General features: G+C 36.5%; 1 pseudogene; it reads right to left on the minus strand.

Annotated features, from left to right (window-relative positions):
• Positions 1-12,099: 12,099 nt before the first annotated feature.
• LOC115067389 lies at positions 12,100-12,224 on the minus strand (annotated as a pseudogene).
• Positions 12,225-22,857: the final 10,633 nt, after the last annotated feature.

Here is a 22,857-nt window from a genome sequence, read left to right on the forward strand (position 1 = left end):
GCCTCACAATCTCTCTTATACAACATTCTTGGTCATCTTGACAACTTTTGGGCTCTAAGGATTAGCTCCTTCATATTCTTCACCTGCTGAATGAAACAGAAGCAAATTTTATCTGGTTAATTATCACCTTCTTTGGGAGGAAAGATGCTTTCTTAAGAGAGTTCACATTTTATTTGCTGCAGTTAATACTGAACAAATACTTAGTAAGTGAAAACAACATTCATTTATCCCACACATAATTTAGTATGTGAAAATTATGCATTATTATTTCAACAGGAAAACATAAGAACAGAGGCTGATGAGAGAGTTCAGCAAGTAAGTGTGTAACACTAACAATGAGGACCTGATTTCAAACAGTAGCAGCTATGCAAAAAGTCAGACATGTTAAAAGCTATTGGCATAAACTTGTAATCCTAGCATTGGGGAGACAGAGCTAGAAGGATCCCTGGGGTGCACTGGCCAGCCAGTCTAGCCAATTGGTGATACTCAAGTTCCAGTAAGATACCTTGTGTCTTAGTTACTTTCTCTTTAGTATGAAAAAAACAAAACAAAACAAAAACAGTTCATGGAAAGAAATGAGAAGGGAAAGGGGTTTATTTTGGTTTACAGTTCCTAAATGATACAGTCCGTCATGGTAGGGAAGACCAGGCATCAGGCAGGGAAGGTGTAATGGTGGATGGCTGTTCTCATTGGATCCAAATTCAGAGGGCAGAGAGTGGGCAGAAAATGAGGCTGGCCTATGAAGACTCAAGGCCCACCCCCAATGACTTATGTCATGGTAGGGAAGACCAGGCATCAGGCAGGGAAGGTGTAATGGTAGATGGCTGTTCTCATTGGATCCAAATTCAGAGGGCAGAGAGTGGACAGAAAATGAGGCTGGCCTATGAAGACTCAAGGCCCACCCCCAATGACTTACTTCCTCCCAGGAGGCTTTGTCTCCTAAAGGGTCCACAACTTTCATTACTAGGAACCAAGTGTTTGAAAATATGAGCCTATGATAAACATCACATTCAAACCACAACATTCTGTCTCACAAAACAAGATGGAAATTTCCTAAGTAAGCACCCCAGGCTCCACATGTATGCACACACATGTTCATGCTTACCTGTACACGCTTGTAAACTTCCACACAAAAACATCTACATATACACATATGTAAATATTTACAAATTGTAGCAATCCTCAGGCTTTTTCCCTACAGCTCTATAGTTAGGCCCTTTTTGGGTGTATTAAGTGAGCTTTCCAAGAATGTATAGCAAACATGCCCTGCATAAGTTAATGCAAAGTCAAAATAACTAGTCATCACATCTTCATATATATTTGTATGTTTCTTTCCAAAACATTTGGTTGTTTTACATCATGTAAAATTAAGTAAGTTGAGTTGTTAGTAAGTGAAACTACATTTTCTGAAAAAAAAATCAAACATTTCTCAGCATTTTTAAAGAAAATGGTTTCATCAAAAATGATCAGCAAAAATAATTAGCATTTACAGCAGGGGCACTGGTCAGTCAGATCAGGCACTCATGTAAACTGTGCCTATGTCAACTGAATGAATTCCAGCCCAGGGACTCAGACAGAGCTTCAGAGCCTGGATACTGGAAACACTCCCATCAAGATGACAGAGTGATCAGACACATTTAATTTTATTCCCTCCTACAATCCACTAAAATACACTATAGGAACTTTTTTTCTCCAAAAGCCTAAATTTACCTAGCACAGAGGAAACAGAAGAGGAGATAGCAGTAACAACATTTGGAATCTAGAAAACAGATGGATCAGTGGTACCTAACCAAGGATGCTCAAGAAAGCCAACTCTTTGGAGCAGTGAGAGACTCAGAAGCCTAATCCAGTTTGTTCTATGAAATCCTCAAAAGATGTATGAATAGGCAGTGTCACCTCTTCTCAAAGAGGAAAATCAGCAAGAGTGTCAAAAGCTGCAGGATCCAAGGACACTTACCTCCACTCCAAACAATGGATTTCTGCCTCTCCTTACAGCATATTTTAAAGGAGGTGGAATCCTGGAAAGGATCTCTCTGGAATGTCAGGCATGATTGAGAGTAGAGGTGTTATTTCTGTTCTTGGCACCTTTCTACCACTATGATAAAACACTGTGACCAAAACCAACTTGGGCAAAAGTTCATGTGGCTTGCACTTCCATGCCACAGTGCATCAGAGAGGGATGCCGGGGCAGGGACTCAGGGCAGAAACCTAGAGGCAGGAATTGAAGCACAGACCACAGAGGAACTTCCTACTGACTAGCTCCTCTGATCCATGCTCAGCCTGCTTTCTTATACATTTCAGGACAATCTGTCCAGGCGTGGTACCATCCAAAGAGGACTGGGCCCTCAAACATCATGCAACAACAAAGAAAATGCCTCACAGACTTGACAATAGGCCAATCCTAGGTGTGTTAACTACTGAAGCTACCCAGAACAATTGTGGAGAATTAGCGCATTTGTATCTACCTACCAACCTACCTACATACCTACCTACCTACCTGCCTACTTGTACTAAATGCTGCTGGCCTGCTTCTTCTACTTAGTTCCCAGAATTCTTACAGTCTGGGCATCATTATCAGGCAAAATATTGGAATAGTCAACTCTTTTTTTCCCTCTTTCCTTATTGAAAATTTGTAAAATTCCTATATTTTTATTATATTTAGTTTCCTCTTCACTATTTGTAGCCACCCTTACTACTCCCTGCCTATTTTCATGTACTATATTATGCATAAAGGCTTATAGAGTCAAATTTGTGTCCCAAGGTGCCCTTTGGTGTGGATCCATCCACTGATGCCATTATTAACCTACCAAGAGTCACTTCTTTGAAAGAGACTGACTCCTCTCAGCAGCCATTAGTTTCCAATAGTTCCTCAAATAGGTTTGGGGTTTCTTACCCACTTTTCCACCTCTGTGCTGGAATTTTGTCTGACTTGAGCTTTCATGGTATTGAAGCCTGCTGTCACCATTGTTATGAGTTCATATGAGTAACTTCCCAGCTCTCTGGAAAACTCTATTTTCTTGTGGTTATCTACCACTTCTGCCTCCCACAATCTTTCTACCACTTCTTCCACAACGATCTCTGAGCCTTGGGACACAGAAGTTTGATATAGATGTCCTAGTCAGGGATCATCAGTCTGCACTCTCTTACTTTATGATTGTTGGTCAGTTCTATACAGTTGGTCAGATGGTATGTTAATTACCATCTGCTACATAAGGAAGCTTCCTTGGCGAGAGTTGAGAGAGGCACTTAATCTATTAATCTGTAGGTATAACAATATGTTATTAGGAGTCACTTTAATACTATATCTATTTAGCAAAACAATACACTTATGGTCTATGACTTGTCTAGGCATGTTTCTAGGCCTAATATCAATGCCACATATGGGCTCTGTCTTATGAAGTGGATCTTAAATCCAATTAAAATGTGATCGATCATTGGATCCCATAATATTGGTGCCTCTGTTGCACCACAGGTCATATCTTGCTAGGCCAATTGTTGAAACATGCAGGAGTCACAGCTGGGTATGGCTGGTGATTAATTTTCTCTTCAGGTAGCATACATGGCACCTTCCAGTACTGCGAAAGCTATCCAGTAGTACCAACTTGATTTCTCCTTGTTTTTCCTACAGCTTATAGATGTCGTGTCTTCAGCAATAGGGTCTTACCATCAAGTTCTGATAAGTAACCAGAATATGGGAAATGCACAGTATTGCTTGAGGTTTTATTGGATTTTTGTACAGTTTAAGAGGAAATAAAAATGTTCTAAGGTGTGTAATAAACATTACTTCTGATCTGTAACATTTCCAAGTCTTGACCTTTTGTTTGTTTGTATTGTAAGACTAGTCATCTTTTGTAATGTGGTTTACTTCTAAGTCTTGAAATTATTATTTCTCTCATTCCTTATTTTTCTCCTTCTTCCTCACCATCTGTTTCTCTCCCTCTTCCTCTCCCTTGCTTACATCCCTTCGCATCATCCAATGCAATTTTCAACAAGGAGAAAGCTACATTCAGGTTCGTGTATCAGAAAAGATACAATGAGGCAATGAAACCAAAATGCATGAAATATAATATATTTATTATTCTCAGGTTCCAGACAAGGTAGAGATGCCAACAGGAGATTGGGGGCAGGGAGGGACTCAAAAATGCCAGGAAAATGACCCAGGGGATGAAATGAGCCAGTAGATCTATGGGGCTATGATTCTTTTAAGGTATACAGCTATAACCTCCTGTGCTTTTCCCTGGAGGTTATCAATTGGTTAGTTTAGGGAAACATGCAGGAAATAGATAACTTCCTTACCTGACTCTAATTGAACCATTAGTTTTGTCATGTTTAGTAGCTATAGATATACTGGATTTGGTTATTGCAAAGAGAAAAACAGGAAGTGGAGTTACTACTTAGGGATGGTGGGATTCACCTGAATTTCAAATAAATTGCAACCATCTTAAAAGCAGACTCTAGACAACAGCTACTGAGGTTAAGAGCTTATGGCATTTCTAGGTCACATTACAGTTATGCCTTAATAAAGAAACTGCCTGGCTTAGCATCTGTTCTAAAGCCAACAGCAGACCTGAACTGCTGAGCACCCATTACTTTAGATGTTTTCCAGAGCTGTTCTCCTGAGCATTGGCCTCACTCATTCTTTTATTGAAATAGTATCTCCAGCTTGAAATTGGGAAGCAGGAGTCAGGACCCACCCTTATTTTATCAGAGAACCTTGCTTTTTGATCCCTAGGTCTAGAATATCACACTCACTCAATTTCTCTCATCATCTGCAATGAGGAAAGCATGCTGCTGACAGCACTTTGATATGTGAAGCATGGCAACATACATTTGTAAACTCTCGGGTGAAGGGCAAGGAGAGGTTCTAAGGAATGAAGGTCATATACCCATGTCACAAGAGGACACTAAACTTGTTTACATTATAAATAGCAACTTTTTAGCTGCATGGTTAGGTAAAAAGAAATTGCTACAAGAGCTTTCATGTGGCTAACTTTAGCCAATGAACTAGTTAAGAGAAATGGTACATGCCCTTTCCAGATGAAAGTGTTTCATTGCCAGTTTGTCTCTAATTCCCTCTCCATCTGCTATGACAATTGTGGAAGCTTATTATAGTGGTAATAAAGTTAGGTGGACTGGAAAAGTGCATTGATAACCATGTTTCAGAAGAATTTGATTTACCAATCTGACTTTATACCGACTGGCAAATATGGATCTCCAGAAGTATGTCAGTCAGATTACACCTGTCTAGCCGTCTCAGAACTCCACTCAAGTGTTCAGTCCCTATCCTTCTAGCATATAACCAAGACTCAAGAATTTCCCAGTTGTCCTATAAAAGTGAAAAAAAAAGTCATTTTACAAGTACAAATGAGGTATGGTTTGCATTAAACAGAGATTCTTCAGAATCATAAAAAATTTAAAATTTTTTGTAACATATTGATACGGACTGAATATATTTAAAGAAGCAAAAATTAGAACAAAAGTTCCATTTAGAGAAAAAGAATGTCGTACACAGAATTTATGAAAATGTCCGTAAACATATTGAATATTAAGTTAGGAAAATATTCAAGATAACAGAATAAAATCATAAATTTTTGAAAAAGAAATCTGAGACTATCTCCAGGAAATCCATAATTAAAATATTGGGAATTCTGGAAACAACTAAGAAAGATTAAGGAGCATCTCCCTTCCATTGGAAAGACAGGATTTGTAGATGGAGGGCCAACTGAACACCCAGTGAAGAGATGCACTAGACCCCCACAAAAAGTCATCATCATAATGAAAGAGCATGCAGTGAAAGAGTTATGATATATACTTGAATATTCTCATCTACGAACTTGATTGTTTTCCATTTACTAGGATCTTTTATGTTCTTGAAGATTAACTACATGGAGCATGATTCTCCTTTAGACCTGACTTTTACTGAGTTGTGGTTCCAAAATCCATATTTCTTGTGAGACAATACCTGATATTTATTGATATTTGTTTTGGGCTTTAATAGGCTTGTGGTTCTCTTGGTAAATGACTTAACTTGCTTTAGTTTACAAGAATGTTTATATGTGCCTTGGGTTGAAGTGGAAAGTCCCCTATAGATTCGTGTGTTTGACTACTTGGTTCCCAGCTGGCTGTACTGCTTTGGAATGCTGTGTAATGTTTACGATGTAGAGCCTTATGGAGTGGGTCCCCACAGTGGGCTGCAGGTTTTACAGCCCAGTCCTGCTGTCTGGTCTCTGCTTCTTGATTCACCAGAATGTAAGAAAGCAGCCGTGTGCTCATGTCACTGGAGCCAGGACCTACCTCTGCCCTCATGCCTTCGTCACCATGATGACTGTACCCTCAAAACGAGACCAAAGAAATCCTTCCTCCTTTAATTTGTTTCTTTTCCGGTACCTGGTCACAACAATGAGAAATTAACTAATATGGTATCTGCTAGGCATCTGCTGCAGCGATGCTCTCTGTGGGTTTATTTACATCCACCTATGTATATCTGTTTACTCAGTAAATAAAACTTACGGATTTTGAATTTGGAACAGGTATATCAGGTAGCGTTCCTTTCTTCCTCTTTTTACAATGTATTTTATTTAATATTTTTATTTAAGGGGCATGAGTATATTGCCCGCATATATGTAAGTGCACTCATGTCATGCATTGTCTGCAGATATCAGTGGAGGGCATCTGATACCCTGAAACTGGACTTACAACCGGTTGTTAGCCACCTCGTGGACACTGGGAATCGAGACTGTGTCCTCCGAAAGAGGAACCAGTGCTCTTAACCTCTGAGTCTCGCCCTTCCTTTCTTCTTTTAAAATTAGAACCAATTGAAATACGAATGTCGGTAGATATTAAAATCTCAGAAGTTTTACTGTTGTTGAATTCGATAAAGTGCTTATGAAGCTTAGTATTTAATCTAAGAATTTTCATTAACTCACAGGCATAGCTTATAAGCACTACGGATTTTCCTAAATCAATAACAAGCCTGTGTTTACTTCAAGATAAAGAGCATCTTCACTATGAACAATTGTCGTGGTTCTAATTATAAACTTGATGCAACCTAGAATCATCTTGAGTAATGAATACCAATATGGGATTGTTTAGAACACACTGACTTGTGGCTATATCCGTGGGGGATTGTCTTGATTTCTTACTAATTGGTGTGGGAATTCCCATTGTGAACAGCACCATTCCATAGGTTGGGGATCCTGGACTATATGAATGTAGAGAGGGCCTGAGCAGGCATATGCTGTATGTACTCACTTCTCTCTACTCCTTTAAAAAATAATATTTTTATTCTTTGAAAGCTTTATATATTTATCCAATGTATGTAGATATTGATCCATTACTACCTCCTTCAAATTACCCTCATTCCCCTCAACTTCACTTCCTTTTTTATTGTTACTAATAATCCTCTGAGTCTTATTAGTGATACCATCCACTGTTGCATAAGCAGTCTATCAGTGGTCACATTCCCAAAAGGAGGGTGGCTCTCTGTTCCCCAGCAACTATCTACAGATACATACAGCCAGTATCTCCTTGGATGAGGGTAAGGCCTGTCCATGTTGGAATTTTTACTGGCTTCATCTTGTGAAGGTTTTGTGCTGCAGGTAACCACAGTTTCTGTGAATTTTCTTTCTATCTCCCCTCTTCAGTAGCTTTTGATTGTCGGGGAAGGTTGATCCATCCACAACTGAGCACTCAGTATTATTTACACTCAGCACTTTGACCAGTTATGAGTCTCTGCATCAACTAGTATTCACTGCAAAGAAGCTTCTCTGACCATAGTTGAAAGCAGCACAAATCTATGGGTACAAGCATAAATACTTAGAATGAAGTTTGACAGCATGAACATTTGGCAAAACTAAAGTAGTTTTTCCAGCCTAGGGCCTATAATCTCCCAGTAATGGGCTTGTGACCAGCTTTACAGGACCAAGGCATGACATTCTTCTTGTAGGACAGGTCTCATCCAATCAGAAAGCAGTTGGTACCCCCATAAACATCATGCCACTGTTGTATCAGTGGGCACATCTTACCAGGCATATCATTGTTGTAGCATTCAGAGTCTAGTGCTGGGTAATATCAGTAATATTTTTCTCCTCCAGCAGCTTGCTTAGTACCTTCTGGCATTATGCAAGCTAGCTACCAAGAAAGAATTTCCCAGTCAGTTTCATTTCTCTGTGCCCTGCATCCAAAGTGAGTATTGTCTTCAGCAGTAGGGTTTTACCATCCAGTTGTGATGGACAACCAGAGCACTAACAATAGCCTGTGTTGTCTTGGGTGCTTCTGAGGTCTCTATGACCAATAACTCCTAGGGCAGTACCCCAAACCTGGCACTCAAATTTTCCTTTAACAATCCATGTTTTCTGAAAGTAGCATTGTCCACTCATGCAGAGTGGATATGCCCTGCTCAGGCCCTCTCTACATTCTATTCAAACTACTGTTTCATATTATTTCTATATTATTTTTTAAATTATTGTAGAAACTGGTGAATTTCCATAAGACTTCCTGGTGTATTAGTTTTGTGTAACCCACCTGCTACCCTCTCCTCTCACCAATGCCTCTATTCCTACTTAATCCCTTATCCTCCTTCTCCTTTAATGTCACCTGAGGTCTATTGTACCCTCTAATTGAATTTTTCCTGGCTTGGAAAGTGGTAATTTCCATATAGCTTTTTTATGCACTTCACTGTATGTGATGTGATCAGCTGTCTCAAGCTCCTGGCCCTGTGACTACCTTGCCGTGGGAGACTGAACCTGGACTCATGAGCTAAAATAAATCTTTCTTAAATTGCTTGTTTTGAGTGTAACTTCATAGCAACAGAAATGACAGAACAACAGGCAAATTGAACAGCAGATGAGAAATGTAAAAGCTCGCTATGTTGGGTTTTGCAAAGCTGCTGCTAAAATTCCTTCTGGGAGGAAAAAATACCGTCTGGCCCCCTGCTCCCACTGTCCTTACAGCAAAATGACATACAATTTCTTCAAACTACAGTTTGGGGAACTTATGTTTTTATTGGGCTTCCATGCAGACCAGTGGGTGAAGAGCTATTTACGAGTGTGGATCATCACCCTCCCCCATCCCAGTGTGAATCTACTTTTCAGCAGCCATCTGGCAAGGGCACATGCCTCATGATGTATTTTTTCATTTATATATCCTTACTCCCTCCCCCTCATGCAGTTAGGGCTGACTGATTGGGTGGGAGGGGTGACTGACTCTCCCTGGCCCTCCTTTTCTTGCAGAAGGTCCATAATCAAGTTGGTAATCCTAGGCAAGCAGGTGAAACCCAGCTTGGGAAAGAGGCTTTGGTCTATAGCTTGTCAATCTAGCTTGCCAATTTCAGGAAAATTCTATGTTACAAAAGCAAAGTTACTAACCAGGGAAAACTGTCTTCCTTGCTTAAAAGGTAGACAAAGTAGGGTGAAGCATTGTCAAGAGGGTGGCTAACCATGGTGGGAAGGCAGAGACATTCTCTTTTCTCCCACCAGTGATTCAAGCTACTAATCCAGCTATATCTTCACTAATTGTCGTCTGTTTAAGGAAGCAATTACTGAGATATTTTTCAAATCCCTATTTTTAAGCACTATAATTAAAACTTATTTATAAATCCATAACTTATTGACTCTTTTTTAGTTAGTACTCAGATACTTGGAATTTTGTCAGTAACTTTGATCAGTCTTACAACTTTCATCACACTCTCTTGGGTTCAGTTTCTTTTGTGACGTATACTCTAATAATTATTTTAGAATTTAGTGGGGTGATAAAACACTGACATTTTGTTCAAAACACCTAATATTTAGATTAAATTTTTGTAGAGCTATGTTGGTATTCATCTCTTTGAAGGTTAGAATAAATTAAACTACTTATTTAAAATTACTATTCTATTCTTTTTTAATATTTTATTTATTATTTTTACTTTATGTGTATGAGTATATTGCATATATGTATGTAAGTACACCTGTGTTGTGCAGTGCCTGCAGAGGTCAGAAGAGGGTGTTGGACCCCCTGGACCTGGAGTTACAGATGGTTGTTAGCTGCCCTGTGGGTTTTGGGAATTGATACTGGGTCTTCTACAAGAACAACCAGTGCTCTTAACCACTGAGCTATCTTTCCAGTCCCTACTGCACTATTCTTATAAAAGAAATCTGATTGTTCCATGGTCACTTTAAAAAAACTCTGTCTTTGGACCCTGCCCATTGGTCCCCATCTTCCTGCTCCAGGACTAGGCCCATTTTCTCTGCGGAATAACCCGCTAAGTTGGTCAGAACCTGCACATTTGTTTGTCATCATAGATAGAGATCATGGAAATACTCTCATCCATGATAGCCTCAAAAATATTTAGTAATAAATTTAACCAAAGACATTAAAGATTTCTGCAATGAAAACAGTAAATTTTGAAGAATGAGGGTTCCCCTTTCACCACATCCCATGATGGATCTTTTACATCATATCCACCTCTTCTTATTACTCGTAAAAGTCTGTTCATATCTAATCCTCATCTTTTATTTCACTTTCGCAGTTGATTCAATAAATATTGGCTTCTATAGTAAAAGAAATAGGCTGGTAAAACATATTTTTATGATTTTTCAATTTTAGACCCTGGATTATATTTTTCAGTTGGCTCACTCATTGAATTATTGCTAAGAGTTTACTATATCAAAACAAAAATTGATGATGGAGTCCCAGCTTCCACAGAAACATGGTCATAGATGATTAGAACTAAAAGAATCTTAAAAGTCTTGCAAGTGTATATGTAAATTCTAATAAAATAAAATTTTCTGCACTAATAAATACTTTGAATATTTTTAAATGAATAAATACACCTAATATTTTAAATAATCATTATTAATGAACATAATAGCAAATAAGTTTTATTAACATGGACTCCTGAATGCTTTGTGAAGAATTATATGCATATTTTTAAAATTATTCCCACAGACCAGGTTTTTAAAAGTGAAATTATTGTGTCCAGGGAAGTCTATTTTAAATTTTTTAGTTATATTTTGCAACTCTCCCTAAAATAGGTAGTATCCTAGACAGTATACTTTGAAATTTGTCTATTAACTGAGCAAAAAATAACTGATACTGCATTTTTTAAATATATTTGTTTCTGAGTAATCTTAGTTTTCCTTCAAATTATTTTTCTCATAATTTCTCATGATTTTCTTTTACTATTGTTTTGTTAGAACCTGCATGGAATTCATACCGATTACAAGAGGACTGTTAAAGACACTATTGGTTAGGTGAACTATATTAGTGCAGTGTTGTCTTTTCCAGTCCACAGTGTTGCCCCTTTTGTAACAATGTTTTGCATTATTCAGGCATTCTATCATTTATGGAATCAAAGCTATGATTTTTTTCTTTATAGATTCTCTGCATATGATTTTTCTCCACCTACAAATAAAAATAGCAATGTATACATTTTTGTTCACTATTTCATTGTTTATACTTCAGTCTTTGGTCTCATAAACATTTACTTTACAGAATACTGTATGATGAAAATCTAGCTTCTTTTTCAAATGTCAATTTAATTATATATCTGCAAAGATGTTTTGACTAACTTGTCTTTCATTTTTTAGTTCTTACAAAATTCTCTCATGCTAAAAGTAAAGGTTATAGTCATTTTTCCAGACTCTGGCTAAACCAGAATTTTCCTGCAAATTTAGTGTTTGAATGTATTGCCCAGGAGCATTGTGCTGGAATCTATAAAGGGGGCACACTGAGATTCACCTATGGCCCAAATATCTATAGTAAATAGCCATTCTTCACCTGTTACTAATATTTATAAGGGAAGGAAATAATTCTGCTAGATACATTCTGCCATGAGAATAAGAGTCATTATTCAATGATCTATTCAACAATATTCATTAAGGCCACACTATGTAACAGACTTAAGGTACCATGATTATAGGCAGATTATTTCTGGAATGAAGTTATCATGACTTCACGGCTAGTTTAGTGTTGAATTCACATAATCTTCTGTAGTTCTTCTCTCAACATTTAAACCTTCCCTTAGCTTTTAGCATTAGAATGTAAGAAATGCCTGGTCTAGAGGTTTTTGTGCTGTTTTTGTCCTCGGACTCCTCAAAGTATGAAGTCTGTGTAAGTGCAGTGCATACTGAATATTCAGACTCTAGTACAGTCCCTGACACGCGGATGAAAATGACTGGATTTTCAAACAAGTGAACAAATTAACAATATTACACTTGATCTTAGCCAAAAGGCCGAGAAGTGATTTTGACAATATAGGCCATGTAGTTCTCCACTTAAAAATAAATGATCTAATGGCATTCTTTGCTTAGTGAATTTTGGGTATACAAATAGATGGAAGAGAGATGGAGAGAAAAATACCCACATCCCCTTGTCTCAAGGGGAAAAAAATAAGACTATCTAAATATGACAAAGAGCTGGATTCTATCAAATCAATTCACTGATTCATTTTTACTTGCCCCCATACACTCTACCTCTAAATGTTTCAAGTTGCTTGACTAACACATAAAATTAGCACATATTCTTATCTATTCTAAATGTCAAGGAAGGAGAGGAAAAATACTATTCATTCTTGTTCTCAGCATCTGTTCTGTTTTGATGGTGTTTTGTAAAGTACAGAGAGTCAGTGCCATGGGAGGCCTGAACACATCCCAGGTCCACACTTCAGAATCTGATGTTTGCCTTCCCCGCTCCCAACCCCTCCACACCCTCATCTATGCAAATGGGCATGATAACATTGCCTTCTCCATGGGATTATTGGAGTCAGTATTTGTGAACTGCTTCCAACAGTACCAGGTGCCATAGCAAATGTATTGCAGATGTCACTGAATGAATTTGCACATTTCACTACTTCCTTCACAGTGACTTCCTGACTCATTTATACCCTTGATCTATCCTTCATAGTCCCACCAATCACAAATGTACCCAAGTTTTAATGATATACTCATTTTTCAATGACACAGTACTTTGTCTTTCCCCACACAGACTGAAAGGCACTGAGGGAAGAAATCTGAATTTATTGGCACCTTTGTGTATTAATATTATTCACAAAAAAATTATTCAAATTTTACTTTGATTTTGTTTAATCTGTTTATATAAAAAATTCCCAAACTAATTTTTATTTTATGAGTCTTTGATAACCTTCGTATAATTTGCAAGCTTAGTTAATTAAGTTTCTTTAAGAAAACAATCATTGTATCAAATAATCCTGGAGCTGGCCCTTTCACCATGCTAACGTTTCCTAACAGATGGAAAGACCAGGCAGTGACTGGATTCCCAAAAACAGAAGTAGCTAAGATCTTCACTTCTGTCAAATACTAACTCAAGGGTTGAAATCTTTAAGATTGTTACATTTGTCAGTAGTGACCTTCCTTTGCTGTTTAAAGTGGCATCATACTGAAAGCAGTACTGCTATCCAGGATTTGTCTAACTTGGAGGCATCAGACTAAATGTCATTTTGCTTGCATGCTAGTATAGATGGTGTGCTGTTCAGACTCTAGAGCAGTGCCTAGGAGTGGAATACCAACTGAGAAATGCATAAGAAGAAATAGTTATTCATGAATCAAGTCCAAACACAAATTCATAATGCTTACAAAAGAACAGTAAATCCCATAAAGTTCAAATTTATGCAGTGATCTTAGAAAAGGGTATTTTTTCCTAATTGCCTACAGACTTCATAGCTCTTTGTTAAGCTCTAGTTCAACAAGAGGTATAAAACCATGACTAAAATATTCACATTACACTCCAGTCTCTGTAAAAAAAAAATGAATCACCAGTTTATTCATCTTGCCTAATGACACAGAAGGGCAAAACAAGCACCCAAACAATGAATAATAATGCCAGAACTCGAGCTGGAAAATCAATACGTCCAATCCACAGAGCCTGCTTCATTTTAATGCTTTCATCCCTGAATGCAGTAGAGCTTAGCTCCTGAATTATATATGTGTATTGACCTAATTATATAAATATTGACTTTTCCTTATATGAAGCTTTTTTCAGTCTCTGTGTAATTATGATATCAATATCTGTGGCTGTACTAACATTGGATTGAAATCTGTTCATTGTGATGGATAAGCACATGCCATGAGATAATTCAGAGTCACATGGCCTCAATACATTGGTGACTGTAGATAATGAGTTATAAACCAGCAACTACTCCACCTGCATCACACTAATTTATACTTCCTAAAGAAAACAGCTATTCCTTTACAAATAATTTGGGAGTTGTTCTCTTACCCAGCGTGTAAGGTTTCATAACAAAGAAATCATAATTAGAATATAAGTGCATCTTTATCAGTTTTTTGCCTTTTATTTCTTTTCCTTATTTAATTTAACACTTCATCTGTAACTTCCAATGTACCTATTGACAACTTCTCTAATATTGATAGATGTCTGTATTACCATTTCCCCAGGGAGGTGTGCATATAAAAGATAGGACTATTAATCTTGTAGCATTTTTAAAATAGTGATCCTATGCCTGATCTTTCTTATATGTGAAATGTAAAATAGCCACACCCATAAAAATAGAAGGTAGAATGCTGTTTTCCAGGGACTTCTAGGCCATCTAGATTTCCAGGTGGGTAAGAATAGGAGACACTAATTGTACAAAGTTTCAGTTAAGAGATACAAAATTCAGGCACCAGGTATAAATTTTTGAGAGTGGTAAATATTGTTTAATAATAATGTATCATATATTTCATAATTACTATGAAAATTAATTTTAAAGTCTCATTACAAAAGAAAAACTTGGTGAGCCTGGAGAGGTGGCTCAAGAATTAAGGGTGCTTACTGCTCTTGCTGAGAACCCAAGTTTGGTTCCCAGCACCACATGGCAGTTAACAGCCACCTGCAACTCCAGTTTCAGGGTATTTACTGCTCTCTTCTGTCCTCTGTGGTGCACAAACATGTACTCAAGCACACACACACATAACATTAAATAAGGAAACAGATGATGATGATAGATAGATACATGATAGATAGATAGATGATAGACAGATGGTAGATAGATAGATGATAGATAGATGATAGATCGATAGATGATAGATAGAAGATAGATAGATAGATAGATAGATAGATAGATAGATAGATAGATAGATGATAGATGATAGATAGATGTTAACTAGATGATAGATGGGTACATAGATAGATGATAGACAGATAGGTAGATACATTTTTAAAGCTGAGTTAATTGTTCCACATTGTTTTTAATCATAATATCACTCTGTACTTTGTAAATGTATGTAATAATTAAGTTTAATGAAAAACAAAAATAAATTTACAAAAAGCCCTTAATTTTATTCTGATATAAAGTGATACTTAGAAATTCTACTTCAAGAAGTCTTATTCAGTTATCGTTCTCTTTCCTCTTCATATTGTCATGAGAAAGTTTGTCACAGGTACTATACCTGACGCATTGGGTCAAGCACTAATGACAAACCTCAGGACATTTTAATTAACTAAATTTATTTGCTTTCTTATCAACCAATTACATTAGAAAAATACCCTCAATGATGTTTTCAAAGTAAGAAGGCTTTTGCTTTGCTCTTGCAGTGTTTCTGAAGATACCCACATAAAAGATATCACCTCCCTTATAGGTAAAGCAAAACCACTTGTGATACATTAATAGCTTCGTTTCTGGATGAACACAGAACACAGACTACAATGAATATCAGATAGCAATGGTGTCAACCACTGGGTTTATTCTAGACTTTCAGTGAGGTGGACCTGCATTGCACTTATGCTTTCCTATTCATCTTGCAGGGATGCCAGATGACATGAACTTCAGTGACATCAAGCAAATTCATGGAGAAGACCATGGCAGTACTCTGGATGCAACTGGTGCGGGATGTGCATCAGGGACTGAGTCTATGGCACTCTCTCTAATGGGGATGCTCCTGTTACTTCCCAGGCTTTGGTAACAGAACTCTTCTGCACTGACATACCCAACTGAATTACTGAGTTCTCTTTTATCTTGTTATTCCTGAAATAAAAGATCCTTTTGAATTTACCAACTGTATTTATGAAGGGGTATGTCATGCTAACTTCTTAGAAACCACATTGGAATATTCACTGATTACCTTGATATCAACATTTATAAGAGTATTTAAAAATGTCTTCCATAAATCTAACTTTAAACTTTCTTAAACTCTAATATTAAATCTAAAACTGTGCAAAGCTCATAAGTGGCTTCGAATAAAAAGGATCTACAGTATCTGTAATTTTATTCTTCTCAAGTTCAAACCCTATCCTTTTAGAACGATAATGTTTTCATTTGAAGCTGTATTTGCCAGACAATGAAAACAATACATAGTATTTCTTAATGTACTGGAAATAGGAATTACATTAAGTCAATTAAAGCACACAATGACAAGTACCATGCATGTGTTTTCAATGGATTCTTCCATATTTTGCAAGCTGAAAAAATTACTACAATCTGAGAGTTTTAGCATAGATTAGCAAGGTGACTATACATGATTTCAGTGAAGGAGCTTGATAATTTTTTTCCCGCTATAACTTAGCCACAGACAAATATTCAAAATTAGTATTTCAGGAACACCTGCATGATACTCCTTTATATTCAAAATGCACTGTGGTATGTGACTCTGTTCCTCCTTTCTCTTTACCTAAAAGATTTATTAGATGAGAATTTTAAAGCATATTGGTCATTTTCTTCTAGCAAAGATGATACAGTCACTCTATTTGAAAATGTTATTTGCTACTTCTTTTAAAGCCTGATGTTGAACAAATAGCTAGTTACTCATGCATTTCTAAGATCTGATGAGAATCTTCAAATAGGTAAAAATATAGAACATGTGGTGCAGCAGGTTTCAGCCCCTTTCCTATGTGCACACAGCAGAGCTGCTAATCCAGCATCCCTAATTTCCCAGTTGTGATAAGGTGCCTCAGCAGACACTGATAGGATACTTCCAAAGCTGTTCTTAAGGAGGAAGAGATGTCTGATTTATTAAAAAGTATCACATCCTGCTATAGTCAGGAAATATAATGAATACAAAATAATAGAATAGGAAAGGGAAAGGCTAAACTTCTAAAGTAAAGAAATCAAAAGAAGCTAAAAATTACTTCTGACAAGAGTTGCACAGGACGTGGCTCAAAAGCAAATAATACTGAGACAAAATCAATTTCCCCAAATCAGGAAACGATATGCCATCAAACCTTGTCTCTCTGAGGTTTCCAATTATTCAAGCGATTAAGGGTTGTCACTGTAAAATCACAGTATTATTGACTGCCCAATTAGATTTTATTGTCTATTCAAACCTCCCTCAAAACTGAAAGTAATATTCGACCTGCCGATTACCTGTTGTGTTTCCAGGCTTCCTTAGACAGGGTTCTTAGACAGTGATGTCTGTAGTCCCTGACCACTCGGTCCTTTGACTTGTCTGTGCTCAACTCATCACAAGTCACAAATTACAAACTTAAACTTATTTCTTTTTCACAATGTTCCCTCCAATCTTAGCTCTTTATTTAGTTCAGTGTTTCTAGAAAAAGTAAAACAATCTCACTCATTTGCTGCATTCATCTTGTGTGAGGATTGGTTTGCTATATTAAAATGCCTGACCCTCAGTCCCCCAAAATTAGGAAAATTTACGTTTAAAATCAAATTCAAAATATATATGAATACAATTATTTGCTTGAAGATACAACAAGGCATGGCAGGAAATGGAACAGAGCAGAATGATAATACTCAATAGAAATAATTAGTACTATTTGTAGACTTTTCTATGCTTAAGTGGGTGATATCTACACCCAGCTATACACTACACATGTCAAAACAACACTGTGAGAGCTCAAAGCTTTGGGAGGGTTTCAGAATTTCTTTAAGAGCCTGAGGCATAATTTTTAGTATTCTCAATGAGGATATTCATTGTTTAATATCCCATTCAGTGACATTTTATATTTATATGGCTTTTCATGATTTACAAAGCTCTTTCATATTAAACAAAGCCTCTCAGCTGACCTCCCTCACCCTCAAGGATGGCTTGATTTTTAGTAAAATAACATCAATGACACTGAATTTTTTCTTTGAAATGGCTCTAAATGTGTATCTGGAGTGTTTTCCATAAGTAACAGACAAGAAGGCTTTGAGCACTGGTAAACTTGAATGGATATATGTCTCATTTCCATGATAGCTTAATGGGTAATGTCTAAGTCAATGTATATACTTCAATATAACACTCACATTTTCTAATCATATTTTATATTGGCATATTTAAAGAAAGCCATTTTGTCCTGGGTTATTTTTATATATTTTAAGTAATCATAAAACTTAGTCCAATGTTGGGAATGTAACTAAATAATAAATGTGTGCTGTATAGATTTGAGGCCCTGAATTCAATCTCCAGAACCAACACCAGCTCCCACACACACACATATACACACAAAAGAAAAGAGAAACGACAAATGAAAATGCCAACAAGAAACACCTTTATCCCTTATTCCCTTAGTCCAGTGTTTTGCATAAAAAAAGGGAGAAAAGTTGGCTAAGAATCCAAGCTAACATTTACCTGCCCATCCTGCATATTAAAAGAGTATGTTGAATTCATTCACAATCTCTTTTACTCTCCCAAATATTATCACCTGTATTTTAACAATGAAGACAATGAGGTTTAGAGATAATATAGAACTTATGTGATGTCATACAACTGTAGAATCAGATTATTGAGTATGATACCTATAAATAAACTACTTATAGTCTTCCTTTAAAAACAATATTGTTTTCTAACCAATGAGACACAAGAAACACTACTGATAACATCAAAATCTCAAAAATTATCTAAATATCCTCACTGACTTCTAATTTCCTCACTGATTCTATGTAGCTAAGGGTTTTTAAAATTAAATACAATTGAGTAAATAATTCCATCATTGTCAAACTGCACATCACTCTGGAAGCATATTGAAAACAAATGTAAATGTGGACATTCTGCAGCAATAGATGTTAATCTCCCACATGTTCAAATCATGTTCAGCTTTATCTGTCCTCCACAAATAAATCAGCTATCAAACATGAAAGAGGAAGCATAACTCATATATCTATCATGGAGTTGCTTTTTATTTTTGTGCTACTGATGGGTATACAATTTCTTTATGCGTAGCACCATAAGATGTAACTAAAGAAAGAAGAAAGGAAAGGTGAGAGGGAAGAGGAAGAGAGAAAGGGAGGAAGGAGAGGGGAGGAAGGAAAGAAGAAGGAAAGAAGGACAGAGGGAGGGAGGCAGGGAGGGACGGAGGGCGGGAGGTGGAGTTGCTTTTTATTTTTGTGCTACTGATGGGTATACAATTTCTTTATGCGTAGCACCATAAGATGTAACTAAAGAAAGAAGAAAGGAAAGGTGAGAGGGAAGAGGAAGAGAGAAAGGGAGGAAGGAGAGGGGAGGAAGGAAAGAAGAAGGAAAGAAGGACAGAGGGAGGGAGGCAGGGAGGGACGGAGGGCGGGAGGGGGAGCTCTAGATTTGCCTTTTAACTCACTATTTGTTTTGGAGCATCTTGAGAATGAGGTGATCTCTGTGGTGCTTGCTCTTCATTACGAGGCAGAAGTTTAATCTATTTTTTTCCAAACATTTTTCTTTTCTGAAGTATTAAATGATATTCTGAAAAACACTCAATTAAGTTTTTGTTTACAGTCACTTAAAACATTGCTTTTATCTCCATAAGCCTCAAGTACAATAAAAATGCTTGGTAGAAGAATTTAGACTTCTTTTATTCTGTAAAAAATTCACTCTATGCTCTAAGTCAGTATTTTCTTAAATTGACAATGGTGGCATCATGGGTTATATGAAAATTCAACAATGACTTTATGTGTACCTTTTCTTTAAATGCAGATGATTGTATTTCATTCATTTCTGATTAAAATACAGACAACAGACAAAACAGAATTCTCTGATGGCATGTCTGTTTTTTTACTATTCTAAATGTATAAACTCAGCAATTTTAATAACATTTTATAAATCAAAATTTGATCAAATACAGGTCTTAACATTTCCTCACTGAATCTATATACAGAAAAAATAGAATAATTTCACACAATTCAATTAATGCATTCGTAGTAGCAACAGCAATATTTATTTGGAAGACAGTGGGTGATAGATGTTTATAAATAAAATTTCAAGTATGTTTTCAAGAGTCTCATCTTCGTGAACTTGTAAATTGTCACACTGGCTCTCTTTGCCAAGGAGTATATGAGATCACATATCCTGTCTTCCCCATAAAGCTTTACTTTGACTGCATGAAAGAGCAGGGAGAAAGAGAAAGAGATAGAAGGATTTGAAACACTGTAGAATTCCACAAGGGACAGACTGACTAGAAAGAGAAGCAATAACTGGACCATCAGACTGACTCTGGTAATTGATAAGTAAATTTTGACTTTTACGTGTTTTGGTCCCATCTTTGAAAAATGTAGGGCCTGGAGGAAAAAGTGAGTTGTATTAGAAAATAGTGTCTTCAGTTTTTCTGGACTAACCAAACCTACCACCATGAGAAAGAAAAATTAAGTAAGAAAATACAAGATTAGTTACGAAACAAACGCTCTGAGCAATAGAGTGTTTTCTAAAGGGACTCTGATTTTATAATTTTGGTGAAGATGTTCCAAGGTTCATTCAGCAAAGTCAGTATGATCCGCTTTATCATGCTTCTTCCCACTCCTCTCCCTGTCCCCACAGAGACACTCTCTCACCTGCACAGCTTTACTAGTTGTTATTTCCATTTCCTTCATGTTTTCTCATCTGTAAAATCTGAGGTAACTCCAGCTAACTCACAGAGTGTCTTCCAGAAGATAATGCATCACCTGTTAAGAGCTGCCTGTTCCCGGATAAGCACTGATTCATGGTTGTTCCTTTCCCAAAGGAAACAAGAAGAAAGAGGTTTTCTAGAGTGTGACAAGGTTTGCAAGGGACAATTATTGGACCAAGGTAGAGTTACAGGGATTATTCACTGAGATTTTATTTTTCTTTCTTTTAGTGATTATAAAAAGGATATTAGCTCTAACCTAGGGTTTAAATATGAATGGGTCTCTGACTAATCAGAATGCTGCTGGGCAATCTTTTTGGCTGGCACATTCAGACAGCCCTATCTGTCTGATTGCATAAGTGGACAGAACTAATATGAATGAACAGCTATGTATGTCTCACTATTTCACCCTACAGTTACCCCCACATGGTTATTTCTGAGAAAGAAATTCAGTTTCTGATTTTAGCAATCATTTCATATTGCTAAACAATTATTTGAAAACAGCCAGGCTTCAAACCTTTCTTTCCACTGTGCTATCAAGCACTTCATGGGCATAGACAAATCTTTGATTTAATTTTTTTTAAAGCTGTAATTGAGTAAATTTGGTGCTTTTCAAGATATTCATGTATTTTCTTGTTCTTTTTCCTTTTCCTTTTTTTTCTTTTGTCTCAAATTTAGCTCTAGCAATTAAGGTCTAGCATCCTGAGGAGAACCCATATGCCAGGTCCCCTAGTGTAATCATTTGATGGACCATCAGCATCACCATTGGCTGACAGCACACAAAATTGCAGTAGGGAACAGAACAAGCAGTTGCAGAGACTTTGGAGCAAATTTTCTGTATGACCTCAAGCGAGTTCTGTAGCTCTGAACTCCTTTCAGTTTTCTATGAAGTAATGCAATTAAGTCAGACGAGCTCTAGATTTCTTTTCAGAAATTCTTTCTAGAATTGTAGATCTCTAAGCTAAAACACAGAATATTATTGATGCAGTGATAAAGAAATGTTGTATACTTGATGGTTTATAACTTAACATTATTTATTACATAAAAAGCACTTTGAATAATACAAAATGTTGATTTTAATTACAACTTCATGCATTTGTTTAAAACTGCAGTTCCTTATTATGTACAGGCTTTTCTGTATAAGAATGTAATAATCTTTTCATACATAAAAATGAAGAATACCTGGAAAATATGTTTTTCAGCTTTTTTAATGGAAAGGATGATATCCCTAAGCCAAAAAAAAAAATCTCTTATATCATTAAATATTTAGTCACTAATTGCTTTTTGGCTCTAGCTAATCTTTAGGAATTAAGATCTACAGTCTTTCCAATTCAGCTGTGGTGTCTTGTGATATTCAAAGACAACATTTTGAATGGCACATTTGAAAGACTAAAGATAAAAGAGCAGGGAAGTCAATGATGAAGTTACACAAGTTGGTTTGTCAGTGTTTCCTATTCCCATAGGTTTTCCCAAAGGGCAGTTTCAAATAAGCAAAAACAAATGTTGCTGCCTCAGATGATTTATTGCAGAACAAGGCAACAGAGCAGAGAAGCATGTTAGGAGGGCTTCTGTAGTGCAGGGGCTAATTCAGAAAATGAAGGAAGATCACAAGTGCAGTAGTGGAACCGAGTGCGCCCTATCATTCTGCAAATAAGCAGAGGGAGGCCTGGAGTCACAGCTTATACCAAAGTAGAGCTTGCAAATACGGGGCATGTGCAGTTTTAGCATTTCAATTACCTCATTTATAAAAATTTCAAGGAAATCTATGCGAATTTCATCACAGATGGTGAACTGAAATTAATTTAGAGTGAGTCACTATAAATTTATTTCATTTCTACTTTAGCTATATGACTATTACAGTATAGATATACCTGAGTGTAAATATACAAATGCATAAACATTTACCTATATCATTTTTGGAGACCTGACTATAAAATATATGCATATTCGTATTTTGTGGGTACTATTGTGTTTATGCTTATACTTGAAAATACTTGACTTTCTATTATTTCTGTCTTTTTTCCAAATACTGAGAACATTAATGAAAATTTTTACAAATGATTAGTAATAATCTTTATATATTGGCTTTCATTTTCAATTCAAATGGATCAGCACTAAACAAAGCTTTTGCTATAC

This window comes from Nannospalax galili, unplaced genomic scaffold (assembly GCF_000622305.1).
Source record: "Nannospalax galili isolate Female #2095 unplaced genomic scaffold, S.galili_v1.0 scaffold1066, whole genome shotgun sequence".
Lineage (NCBI taxonomy): Eukaryota > Metazoa > Chordata > Mammalia > Rodentia > Spalacidae > Nannospalax > Nannospalax galili.